Raw genomic sequence first — 13,956 nt, 5'->3', positions numbered from 1 at the left:
GAACCAGGTTGGACAATTCATTGCGCCATTGGGGCTTGCTTTTAAGGGAGATGGTGTCTCTGAAACTTAGTGTTAGTCGAACTCTGACACAGACAGTTAAACAGTCCTGTCACAGAACTCTACACGATAACAGGGAATTGATCCTGTAAAAAAAGACAACTGCATTGATCGCATACGTGTGGGTGTGACCTGTCGGCAGGGGATGCTCACTCCTCCATGGCACCTGATCCCACCTATGAGGTTTCGGAGATCCGTGTTTGCTCAGCACCTATTTTGTATTGTTTATGGATTTTGAGAGTGAATAATGTTCGTTATCTCCATATCCTTCACAGACAGATCTTTTATTATGTAATTGCATATTGTGGATCGAAAATTGTGCTCTGTATAAAATATTGAAAAAAATACTTCAACTTCATGCCTGTTTCAAAGGGATTTACAGGATATGGGGAGAAAGAAGATTTTATGATGTCAATATGCATTGAAAGAAGAACAATTACGTGATGTTCAAGATACATATGGTCACCAACAGTCTAAAGGATAAATTCTGACTTTTTCTGTATTATGTCCGCCTGATCGAGTGCGTGACCCTTCATATGAACAAATTTGAATACCCATCACACAAGGATGCTTAATGGCAAGTTTGGTTGAAATTGGCCTAGTTGTTCTGAGAAGTAAAAAAACGTGAAAAGTTCACAGACGAAAGGACGAACATACGTACCTTCAGACGGACAACAGACATGTGATGAGTAATGCTCACTTGAGCTGCTGTCAGCTCAAATTCAATAATTAATTGCACCTTATTCATCTTATAAGAAGTGAATATTAATTTTCTTAAATTACAATAATATATTTACCTTGATTTTTCTTTTAAATAGTTGCTGATTTATGCCTATCTTCGGAAAATATAATTCTCGCATTAAAGGATAAACAAAAGCAAATGATGCTGTTCCGGCCCCGTAATTCGCCTGACAGTCGGTTCTAGTAGAGAGCGTTTTATTCTTCAGTTTTTCATATCCCCCGCAATGAGAACAAAACTGGTTTCTGAACGGATGAACTAAAGGGTGATTTCTAACATCTGGTAGAGTCAGACAGGCGTTTTTGAAATTGACATCCAATATATTTGAATAATTACAAGGTTTTATGACAGCAATTTCTTTTGAATTACACATTTGACAAAATTCGTTTTTATATATTCCGAGAGGCACGAATGCTTGGGTACTGGACTTTTCACACATCCATTTTACAACACCTTCTCTTTCATCGCGGGGACAGTTCCATGTTGAAATTGACATTTTGTGATCACATGTGATCAATTCGGATGTGTCGTGCAATACATCACACATCTGAGTTTTAGCTTGTTGAATAAGATGACTTAAATTCATTAGGTAAATGAAATTGAATTGGAAAACGATGAGGTCAACAATCTTATAGGGATGATGTATTAGAATTTGATCTTCCACTGTATAATTTGTATTGCATAGAAAACAGAAAATGTTTCTGTAAGTTATGTTTCCCGACAAGATCAGAATATTATAATCATGCGGATTTTCTTCACACAATTCTTTTGACTTTTCTCTACTCATTTGATTTTTTAAGTTCCATACTATTTTCATAACATTTTGAAGCAACAAGAACACTTCCCCTCGTTTCCATTGTATGAAATGGGTGTCCTTTGTCGACACAGTCCACCGGATGAAGAAATGCTGTGTCGATGCAACAAGTGCACTTACCGCGAAATAGACAGGAATAGGAACAATCACATGGTCCTGCTTCAGTCAGGTTTCGAACACTCTCCGATAGAAGATCTCGTCGACAGAGGCGATAGGGATTAATTGCTGCTATCGTGTTCGAAAGCTGAACAAGATCTACATTATTGTTCTGTTCCACTGTTTCAAATGGAAAATGAATGTCACTCTTGTTAGAATCTCTAATCATTCTAAGAATAGCATCAGTGCTGAAGGTTGAGTTACGAAACGTAATGTAGAATCTTTTCTTGTTGTGCTTGCCATGTATTAAGTAAACTTCCTCTATACTTGTTGAAAAGTCAAAGAAATGATAACGTAATACATTGTATACCGTTTAAATCATTGCCATGCCTTAAGTCAGCCGTCTCTTGGGTCCTTGGAGGATTGTTACATTGGAAACAGTAGAAATTTTTATACAGATATGCGACTGTTGATATAGACCTTTGTTGACATTTTTTGACTGTTTCATTGTCTTGTGATGAACAGGAGTCTACGTAAGGTCCATTTCTGTTTAACTCTTTCAATTTGCACAAATAGCAGAAAATATTCTTATGAAGTCTAAACTGATTGAGGTAAGAGGATGTGCAAGCGACCTCTAAATCTTTATCATGCGAGCAAGAGTGATTGAAATACTTGTATGGATACAAAAATATCGGTTGGATAATTTTCTCCATACTAGCTGGCAGAGAATACATGACATTTGATCGGAAGGTTTTTGATAGCAATTTTAATTGTTCGAAAGATTCAACGAAATTGACAATTGACACATAGTCTAATTCCACGGAAAAATACCAATCGACTAGATTTAGATCGATTTCTCCGTGACAATATGCACAGAAAATATTCCGATAAGAAAGGTTACTAATTAAAGAGCTTACTGGAATATTAAAATCAAAACCGGCAGAAACCTTTACACATTTTTGTTTTTCTTCTTCTGAAGCAGATTCAGAACAAGTTGTTATTATCACATACGAGGGCTCGAGAGTGGCTTCTTCTTTCTTTTCCATATGAACATGAGGGGTATCTAAAATGGCTAATGGTCTTTGAAAGTATTTATCAGGACAACAATTCAAGTTCTGAAAGCAGGAATCTTCACAGGAACAAGGCGGACAACGCTCCAGTGTCACGTGAGGTTCATAATTTGTTGTACCTGGCCAGTCAAAACACATGTTCTTTTCTCCACAGGCTTCCATATAAATTGTCATCAGCCGTGATAGATTGAATTCAGAAGCTAAACAGATTACAGACAAAAACCAGACAGCAGCTGATTTGTTCATTGTTCCTGGTTGTGTTTATTTCATGATGAAATCTGTAATAATTGTTAAATATATATATATATTTTTTTAAAAATTCATCTACACTGCTTGATTTCCTTCTTAAAAGGTCCCTCAATTTATATTCATGTTATTTTCAGTATATCACTTTTTTAATTGCAAGTGAAACTGTAGCACCAAAGAATTAAAATCCTTGTTTCAAATTTTGCCTTTTGCATAATATAAATATTCTGTGTTTCCATATGTATCCAAAATGTTGTTTAAATAAGCTGGGGTAAATTTTTGCAATTGTAATTCAACTTCTCGATAGTATGAACGGTAGTAATTCAGTAGTCGGCACTCGCTCCGTGATCGGGAGGTCGTGAGTTCGTATATCAGCCGCATCTGACCTAGTCGTTAAAATGGGTAGTAACTGTTCCTTCGCCATGTGCTCGGTACTTTGAAGTGATAGTTGCGGGTCCTTCGGATTAGACCTTAAAAACCGAGGCCCCGTGTCAGCGTCAGGCGTTGGCACAATAAAGATCCCTCACTGCTCAATGGCCCTGAGTGCCGAGTAAAGGTAAAAAAATCTTAAGCCCTTCACCGGCATAGGTAACGTCTTCATATGAGTGAAAAATTCTCGAGAGGGACATTAAACAATATACAACTAGAACTGTCCAAACGGGACAAAATACCCCCGCTGGGTTTTTCAGAAGTAAGTTTTTCCATAATAAAGATATGTATCAAACACGAATTATAAATTTTTTTATTCCAGTGACCTTGACCTTCCCAAAATGACCCTAGGTCAAGGTCATTACACACCCTTGGGTCATGGGCAATCTTTGAGTGAAATAAAAACCTACCAAGTTTATCCATAAGATATGGACCGGACACAAATTATGAAATTTTTCTACCGGTGACCTTGAACTCCAAAAGACATTGGGTCAAGGTCATGACACACGGTGACACCCTTGGGTCAAGGTCATGACACACCCTTGGGTCATGGGCAATCTTTGTGTGAAATGAGAACCTACCGAATTTATCCGTAAGAAAGATATGGACCGGAAACGAATTACGATATTTTTCTTCCAGCGACCTTGAACTTCCCCAAATGTCCTTGGGTCAAGGTCATGACACACCCTTGGGTCATGGGTAATCTTTGTGTAAAACCAGACCGTCGAGACTGTAGCTCTACTGGTTTGTACTTATAACAAAGGATAAGAAAAGAAGCCACTGCAATCAGACCAAAACTGTAGAAGGAGTGATGTTTTAAAGGAATTTCACGGACATTTCTATTTTTAGTACTAATGGCAACATCATTCATCAAAATCAAAAACCGATGCACTATTTAATGTATCTTAGTGTAGTCTACTTGTGTGCCAAGTTAAATTGAAATCAGACCAAAACTGTAGAAGGAGTAGTGTTTTAAAGGAATTTCACAGAAAATTCTATTTTTAGTAACCACGGCAACACCATTCATCGAAATCAAGAACCGATGCACAGAATTATGTGTCTTAGTGTAGTCTACTTGTGTGCCAAGTTACATTGAAATCGGACCAAAACTGTAGGAGGAGTAGCATTTTGAAAAATTGTTTACAGACAGACAGACGGACGGACGACAGACACCTTACTATTGCATAAGCTCTTCTGGTCTCTGACCAGTAGAGCTAAAAACCGATGCACAGAATTATGTATCTTAGTATAGTCTACTTGTGTGCCAAATTATACTGAAATCGGACCAAAACTGTTGGAGTACATATAGTAGCATTTTAAAAGAATTTCTCAGAAATTTCTATTTTAAGTAACCATTGCAACACCGTTCATCGAAAGCGAAAACCAATGCACAGAATTATGTATCTTAGTGTAGTCTACTTGTGTGCCAAGCTATATTGAAATTGGAGCAAAACTGTGGGAGGAGTAGCATTTCGAAAGAATTTCACAGAAATTTCTATTTTCAGTAACCATGGCAACACCGTTCATCGAAAGCAAAAACCAATGCACAGAATTATGTATCTTAGTGTAGTCTACTTGTTTGCCAAGTTATATTGAAATTAGACCAAAACTGTAGGAGGAGTAGCATTTAGAAAGAATTTAACAGAAATTTCTATTTTTAGTAACCACGGCAACACCGTTAATCGAAATCAAAAACCCATGCACAGAATTATGTATCATAGTGTAGTCTACTTGTGTGCCAAGTAATATTGAAATTGGACCAAAACTGTAGGAGGAGTAGCATTTCGAAAGAATTTCACAAATTTCTATTTTTAGTAACCACGGCAACACCGTTCATCGAAATCAAAAACTGATGTATAGAATTATGTATCTTAGTGTAGTCTACTTGTGTGCCAAGTTATACTGAAATCGGACCAAAACTGTAGGAGGAGTAGCATTTCGAAAGAATTTCACAGAAATTTCTATTTTTAGTAACAACGGCAACACCATTCTTCGAAATCATAAACCGATGCACAAAATTATGTATCTTGGTGTAGTCTACTTGTGTGCCAGGTTATATTGAAATCGGACCAAAACTGTAGGAGGAGTAGCATTTTGAAAAATTGTTTACAGACAGACAGACGGACGGACGGACGCATTACTATCGCATAAGCTCTTCTGGTCTCTGACCAGCAGAGCTAATAAAAACCTACCAAGATTATCCACAAGGAAAGATATGCACCGGACAGGAATTATGAAAATTTTCTTCCAGTGACCTTGAACTTTCCCTAAATAACCTTGGGTCAAGGTCATGACACATCCTTGGGTCATGGGCAATATTTGTGTGAGATGAGAACCTACCAAGTTTATCCATGAAAGATATGTATCAAACATGATTAATGAAATTTTTCTTCCAGAGACCTTGGACTTCTCCAAATGACCTTGGGTCAAGGTCATGGCACACCCTTAGGTCATGAGCAATCTTAGTGTCCCTCTGTATGAAAGATATGGACCGGACACGATTGCACAGACAGACGGACGGACAGACAGACAGACGGACAAGGTGATTCCTATATACCCCCCCCCCCCAACTTCTTTTGCGGGGGGTATAATAAATCAGAAGTAGGTACTTCGTATAATAATTTAAATTAACGATCTAAAATATGGTGTTTTCTACACGATCTAGACGTCGGCGTAGACGGTGTAAGTTTTAGTTTCCAATTAAACATCTTGTATAAAACCAATTTATAACAACAATGAAATAGACAGTTAAAATGATGAGTTGCATGTACTCTGAACAGATAGGGCCAGATAAAATTTATCTTTAGATTCTCATCCCCGCTCGCCCCTCTCAAAATGTTGCGTCCCGGTTTTTAGCTCTACTGGTCAGAGACCAGAAGAGCTTATGCGATAGTAATGCGTCCGGCGTCCGTCCGTCTGTCTGTCTGTCTGTAAACAATTTTTCAAAATGCTACTCCTCCTACAGTTTTGGTCTAATTTCAATATAACTTTGCACACAAGTAGACTACACTAAGATACATAATTTTGTTTATCGGTTTTTGATTTCGATAAACGGTGTTGCCGTGGTAACTAAAAATAGAAATTTCTGTAAAATTGTTTCAAAATTCTACTCCTCCTACAGTTTTGGTCTAATTTTAATATAACTTGGCACACAAGTAGACTACACTAAGATACATAATTCTGTGTATCGGTTTTTGATTTCGATAAACGGTGTTGCAGTGGTTACTAAAAATAGAAATTTCTGTGAAATTGTTTCAAAATGCTACTCCTCCTACAGTTTTGGTCTGATTTCAATATAACTTGGCACACAAGTAGACTACACTAAGCACAGGGGCCTGTAACATACTGTATTTGAATTTACGTAATCACTATATATATACAAAAAGAGAAAGGGAAACAACGTCAGCTCGAATTTACACAGGGTCGATCTCGGAAATGAATCGTGTTTTCAATAAAATACCTTGCAGTTCGTGAAATAACGTCTGGAATCATTCAGTAATAATCACTCTTTAATAAAAATACCATCGCGGTCATTTAAGAATCGTGTAAGTCGTGTTTTGCAGATCCGATATCCTGTCATGCAAGTGATGTAGTTTAAGTCGTCCACTAAATTCGCTAAACAATGCATCCAATATTTAACGCGCGATGTGATTGGTCAATGGTGCTTTTCTAGAACAGATCTGACCAATCACGCTCCGCCTTTTACCAATCATGGGTTTTTCCAATATGTCGTCTGTTCTGGGCTCGAGCCTCTCTGTGAACGAAAAAAGCTACCGTATTTATCCAAATCGGAGATGTTGGACCTTTTAATTGCAATTAACAAAAGAAAAAGATGATTTTCGTGAACGCTGGATCTTTACTTTGTGTTTTCCATCTCCGGAAAGACTTCAAAACTGGAGAAAATGTGCGAATTTTGCCTCGTTTTAGTGGACGACTTAAAGTACATCGACTCGCACAACGGGATATCAAGTTAGTATTACCCAACTTAAACGCTATGAAAAGTAACGAGGTTTCTGTTTTATGAAAGAATATTTATAGTAATATGATTTCTAGTTATAATTTAATTGGCTACATTCTTTTTTTCTATGAAATACGAAAGATTTCCGAGATCGACCCTGTGTAAATTCGGACTGACGTTGTTTCCCTTTCCTTTTTTGTATATATATAGTGAATACGTAAAATCAAAAACAGTATGTTACCGGCCCCTGTGACACTAAGATACATAATTCTGTGTATCAGTTTTTGATTTCGATAAACGGTGTTGCCATGGTTACTAAAAATAGAAATTTCTGTGAAATTCTTTCAAAATGCTACTCCTCTTACAGTTTTGGTCTGATTTCAATATAACTTGGCACACAAGTAGACTACACTAAGATACATAATTCTGTATATCGGTTTTTGATGTCGAAGAATGGTGTTGCCGTGGTTGCTAAAAATAGAAATTTCTGTGAAATTCTTTCAAAATGCTACTCCTCCTACAGTTTTGGTCTGATTTCAATATAACTTGGCACACAAGTAGACTACACTAAGATACATAATTCTGTGTATCGGTTTTTAATTTTGATAAACGGTGTTGCCGTGGTTACTAAAAATAGAAATTTCTGTGAAATTGTTTCAAAATGCTACTCCCCCTACAGTTTTGGTCTGATTTCAATATAACTTGGCACACAAGTAGTAAACACTTAAGAACATAAGAAGACCTTATCAATGATCATTATTCTATTTATTGCTGTTGTAAAGTTTCAATTCCCAACTGCTTAAGTACTTTTCTCTTCCTTTGCTACAAGTACAAACCAGTAGAGCTTCAGTCTCGACAGAGACTTCTGGTTTTATTTTGATTTTTGGGTGTTTATAAAAGTATTTTCATGTATTTTTATTCCGCAAGAATTTGGGTCAAAATTTTTGAGTTATCTCCCGTCTGTATTAAAAGTAGCGTGCCGCTATTTATAGCAAAAGAGCCATGTGAAGAATTGAGAAAAATCGCCAATAAAAACAGTTTAAATATGAAAGGAAAAATAATTCTCAGTATAGAGAAGGCAGAGAAGAAAAATATATAGCATAAACACATACTGGCATGAGCAGTGAAAGTTGAACTAAGTAAAAATAGACGAGGAAAATGACACCTGGTCAAGTTAATTACATGTAAAACGATCACAAGCTGTGTGACTGTGTGTGATTTTGATTTGATTAAAATAAATAAATTAAACATCGTTGTCAGACTACAGCGAATGTTAAGTGCTATGGAAAACTTAAATCTTAAAACTGTTCAGGCCCAGATTTTTCAGTAAAATATTTTTTTAGAATATTTTATAGATTTTGCAAATATGACCTATTTTAATGTCAAATATGTCAAGTCTCAAGAACTCAAATTTATGAACTCAATTTTTTAGGAAGGTGTAAATCTATGATATTTTACTGAGAACGGATTTATTGGTCAAACTCAAAGGTGTTTGGGGAAATGAAGACCGATGAGAAGTCATTCACACAATTTATTGGTATCCTCACCTCATTCTGTTTGGCGTGTGCCGTATGTGTGTACTTGATAATGTTGTTAATTAACCATAAATATTTAATTTTTTAAAGGAAGAATATTCCTTAGATATAATAAAGAATATGAAAAGAATAAAATCTATTCAAATTGGCATTAACATAATGAAAAAAGAGGTACGAAGAGTCCATGTTTTGTTGATACTTAAAATTTAACAATTATAAATTTTTTTTTTTAAATCCGCCCACCCGCCCCGATTTTTTTTTAGCTAATTAGGATGAGAATCTTAAAATTAATTTTATCTGGCCTAAACGTCTAAATTTTGTATGAAATATTAGAAAACTTATTTTAATTCAAAAATGTTATTTTACTTGCATATATTAAATTTAGACGTTTATCTGTTAAATTCTATTCCTGATTTTAATGGTGGCATATTTCTATCCCCTACATTCAAGAAAAAATTATGTTACCATGCAAGAAATTTATGTCTACATGCAAAATAAATATACTGACATGCAAGTTACACATCTTGTTAGAAAATATGATTTTTATGGTGGCATATTTATGCCATTCACATAACTTTTTGTAACATAGCATATCATGCCCAATCAAGATAACTATCTCGCCAAGTCATTACAACTGTCTGGATTGTCGACAAAGGTCAACTTTATCTTGTCCACTTAAGTTGACATGATTTTAATGTTGACATACCGGTAAATATGTTGCATGTCTACATAATTATGTATACACCGAAGTCCTGTGCCGCAGTAGGTGCCGTAATAAAAAAAATCCCTCACTGCTTATTGGTTCTGAGTGTTGAGTATAGAACAAATGCAGCGTGCTACCGGCAAGTGGTGGTGTCTCCATACGAGTGAAAAAAAAGTTCTTGAGAGAGATTTCAAACAAGAAGCAAGCAAACAAAATTATACTCACAAGTCAATTCCAATATATTTCAATTCTAGACAGAGAAACAAATGTCCTATACACGTAATGGGTTAAGTTGTAGTCAGATGGTAAAGATGTTATTAAAAAAAACGCTGCGTAAAACGTGAATTCAAAATGAAAGTTTTAGAAAATAACTGACAAAGTTAATGATATTCTTTTTCAAATTCTAATACTTACTTCAACCCAATCTGTGTGAGACATCGCGAAAGACATCTTTAATCTCCTACAAATAATCTCGTAATTGTCTTATATATATGTAAATTTATATAATCAGGTGAATATCAGGTAACGTCTAACATCTTATTCCTTCACCTACTCCTTTTTCAATCTAAGAAAGACTAAAACGTGACAGACTTTAAAACATGACGCATTTGAAACGTGACGGACTTCAGACAGTATGTTTTGTAGGTTCCAGATAACAAAGACATAGTAACAAAAGACAGCATACGTGTACTATTTGCGTCTAAGATTCTTAATTTAAGGTCAGACGACACGTTCCTCAAAAATATATAATTTTTCCTAAGAATTTGTTATTGATGTATATGTACTTAAACAAGTTTCCTCACAAAAAATTAGGGTACCTTGCCAGGCATTTGACCAAGATACCATAGGGTCATATTTCTTATATAAACCTTATGGGTAATCTTCTAAATACCCTATAACATAATTTTTGGTGCTCTTAATTTCAAAAACATTTTAAAATGTAGAAATCAGAAGAGAATGACAAATAGGAATAATTTGTGATATATTACCAAGAAATTCAAAACATCGACTTGAGGAACGTGTCGTCTGACCTTAAGTGTATTTTAGAAAAACTCGATTTTAATTCCCAAAAAAGAAAACTCTTTAAAAATCATCCCTCAATTTTAAATATTAACAGAAGATAACAGCCTTTCAGTGTGGGACTCGACCCCTTACAATATCTTCAGTCAGGTGCTCTACCAACAGAGATAAGTAACGGCGATCGTACCAGGCTGACCTATCCCTTCAGTAGTTTTTTCCCGTCCTCCAAAGACACCACCCAGGCAATTCCCTGGGAGGCCTCTCAGCCTCTCAGACGCCCGCCTGGCGAAGTGATCGAAGCGACTGCTCTACAGTAGAGCTCGGAGTAAGTTTTTTTTTTTAATATTTTCTGTTTTTATATACTTTATTCATCAATGTGTGGAACAATATAAATCACATGCTATGCCAAAAGTAGAAAAAAATGATTTAAACAAAATATTAAACAAGAGGCCCACGGGCCTTATAGGTCACCTGAGTATCATGTAACAACTTTCCAGCGATTGTATTTGGTTCGTGTTTTAATCCAAAAGCCATGAAATTCACAAATTTTGAAAGAGGCACCATTGCTTATCAAAGGGCAGATTTCAAAGCATTAATTTATTTTTAGTCAAAGTACCCCCCTGGTACCCCTGACCCAGCGGCCCTGAAATATATTTTGAAAGAGGCCCCTTTATTCATTATAAGGCCAGCATTTTTTTTTAAGTTTAGGTTTAGTTATGAACATGAGAATAAAAAAGTCCTAAAGGAGAAGGAAATAAAAATTTTTTTTGATAAATCAATTATTAACATTTGTACATTCTTTTTTTATGCTATCCTAATAGGCTCCTTACCACTGGACACATAATGCTTACAAATAGGAAAGTAGAACATTTAATTGCTCATTTCATCATCTGCCAGTTTGGGCCAGTTATATAAATTTTGTGATGTTGATCAAAATATATTTTAAAAAATCAATTCTTTAAAAGTCTGTCAATATAACTTCATTTTTATAATATGTGTAAGGTGAATTTGTAGACATTGTTCGAAAATTTACTTGATCCCTAAAATTATAATTCCTATCATTAAACAGACAGGGAGTATTGGGGAGCAGGGTGAACATTTTTTCAATTAAGTGTAAAATAATTTTACTGGCTGATACAAATGATACTACATGCCTGTATATATTTGTATATTCTTGCCTTTTAATAGTTGAATTTTTTTTTTAATTTCTTCAGGTTATTGTTTATTTCTTCCTCAAATGGACTTAACTTCTCCCATAGTTTTATTCATTACATCTGATGCATAAGCATGCAATCCTTTTCTGAAGAATGATGCTTAGACTGTAAGCTATAACAGAGACCTAAACAATGTCGCTGGCAATATGCAATAGCTACCACGGGCAGTTTAAAACCTGGGGGAGGAAAATATTTTACAGACAGTTACTTTTGAAACGAATACATAATTATCTCACCAGCATGTCATTGTGCAACAAAGTCGTCAGCATTTTATTTGTCCTTTGAACGGGTGAAACGTTTTGAATGGCACTCTTATCGATGAATTTTACACTAAACCAAGCTGTCTTCTTACCCGCCGTTTCATCTTAAAACCGGAAGTGCGAGTTCGTAAATTTGAAATCTCGATCCCGACTCAAATTTGACATCGGAAAGAAAAAAATTGTTTTATTTTTTTCTGAAAATTCAAAACCTTGAGCGTAGGGTTTGTAAAACTGAAAATAAAATAAATCCTGGCCTTAAATAAGTAATTAGATCATAGGCATATTAACCAAGAGCAAAGGATAAGATGTTCAAAGAAATCATACATTTCACTATATAATCATTAGCGTCCCACCCTTAAACAAGAACCCCTGACCCTGGGGCCATAAAATTCACAATTTTGGTAGAGGCACTCTTGCTTATCATAACTATGTACTTAGTTGGTTTATATAATACCCAGGGTCAGAGAAGAAGATTTTCAAAGAAATAATGCATTTTCACTATATACTTATTCAGCCCCACCCTAGCACTAGAACCCCTGACCCCAGGGCCATGAATTTCACAATTTTGGTAGAGGACTCAATGCTGATTACAATCATGCAAATAGTTTGACTGCTTGATGTCCAGGAGTAAAGAAGAAGATTTTTAAAGATTGCATTAATTTTAGTGGTTTTGGCCCCACTTCTCAGGCCCCAGGGGGGCAGGGATCATGAAATTCACAATTTTTGTTCCCCTTTACCCATAGATGCTTTTTGCCAAATTTGGTTGAAATTGGTTCAGTGGTTGCAGAGAAGAAGCTGAAAATGTTCAAATGTTAATACACGACGGACGACGACGGACGAAAACGGATAGCAATAGGTCACCTGAGTTTACTCAGGTGACCTAAAAAGGATAAGTCATAAAGTTCAAAAAGTAGGTCATGGTGACCTACTTTTAAGTTGACAGTTGTTCAAGGACCCAAGATGCATCAACTGACTAAGTTTGATGATCATAGGTCTTAAAGTGTTTAAAATATGCCTTCAAATCAATTTGAAAACAAATGCCCGCAAAATTAAAAAAGTAGGTCACCGCGACCTACTTTTGAGTTAACATGATGTGAAGTCCTAAGATGCATCAACTTACAAGATTTGATGATCCTAGTCCTTATAGTAAGCAAAATATAAACATTTTTATTAATTGTAAATTTAGGTCAACTTTAAAGTGACTTTGAGACCACGCCCTTTGCCCCAGGGTCATGCCTTGAACAATTTTTAATCTTCAACATATCCTGATCCTTGTATGTAAGTTTGGTGAAAATCTGCCTGGTGGTTCTGAAGAAGATTTTTAGCAACCAGTACTTTTGGTTTTGTTTTCCTGATTATCTCCCCTTGTTTTAGGGTCCCAACCCTTATTTTAGTATAAATGGTGGCCCTTGGGCCAAGGATACCCTGTGACAAATTTGACACTGATTGGCCAAGGGGTTCTTGAGTTATGGCCCATATTCTAAAAAGTTAACGCACACCGCACGACGCACACCACAAAAATGGCCATAGCATTAGCTCTTTGAGCCTTTGGTTCAGAAGAGCTAATAAAATTCAAATGCTGAATTGAGTTGTTCCGACCCAGCTCAAGGATAATAAGATTTATTCCACTTGGTGTGTCCTCTCACTGAAATAAACAAGATCCCGGGTGTAAATGAACAAACTCATGATCGGCCCAATGTCATACGGGACTCTGCCTCCTCAAACGTCGATGGTTGAGGTGTAATAAACAGGCATCATAAACTAAAGTCCGGAATGAGGTTGACCTGGTTATGATAAGTAGTAGAGAATCCGATT

Source organism: Saccostrea cucullata, unplaced genomic scaffold, assembly GCF_032062105.1.
Source record: "Saccostrea cucullata isolate Sc308-1 unplaced genomic scaffold, CSIRO_AGI_Scuc_v1 ctg1893, whole genome shotgun sequence".
NCBI lineage: Eukaryota > Metazoa > Mollusca > Bivalvia > Ostreida > Ostreidae > Saccostrea > Saccostrea cuccullata.
This window is presented reverse-complemented; position numbering follows the sequence as displayed.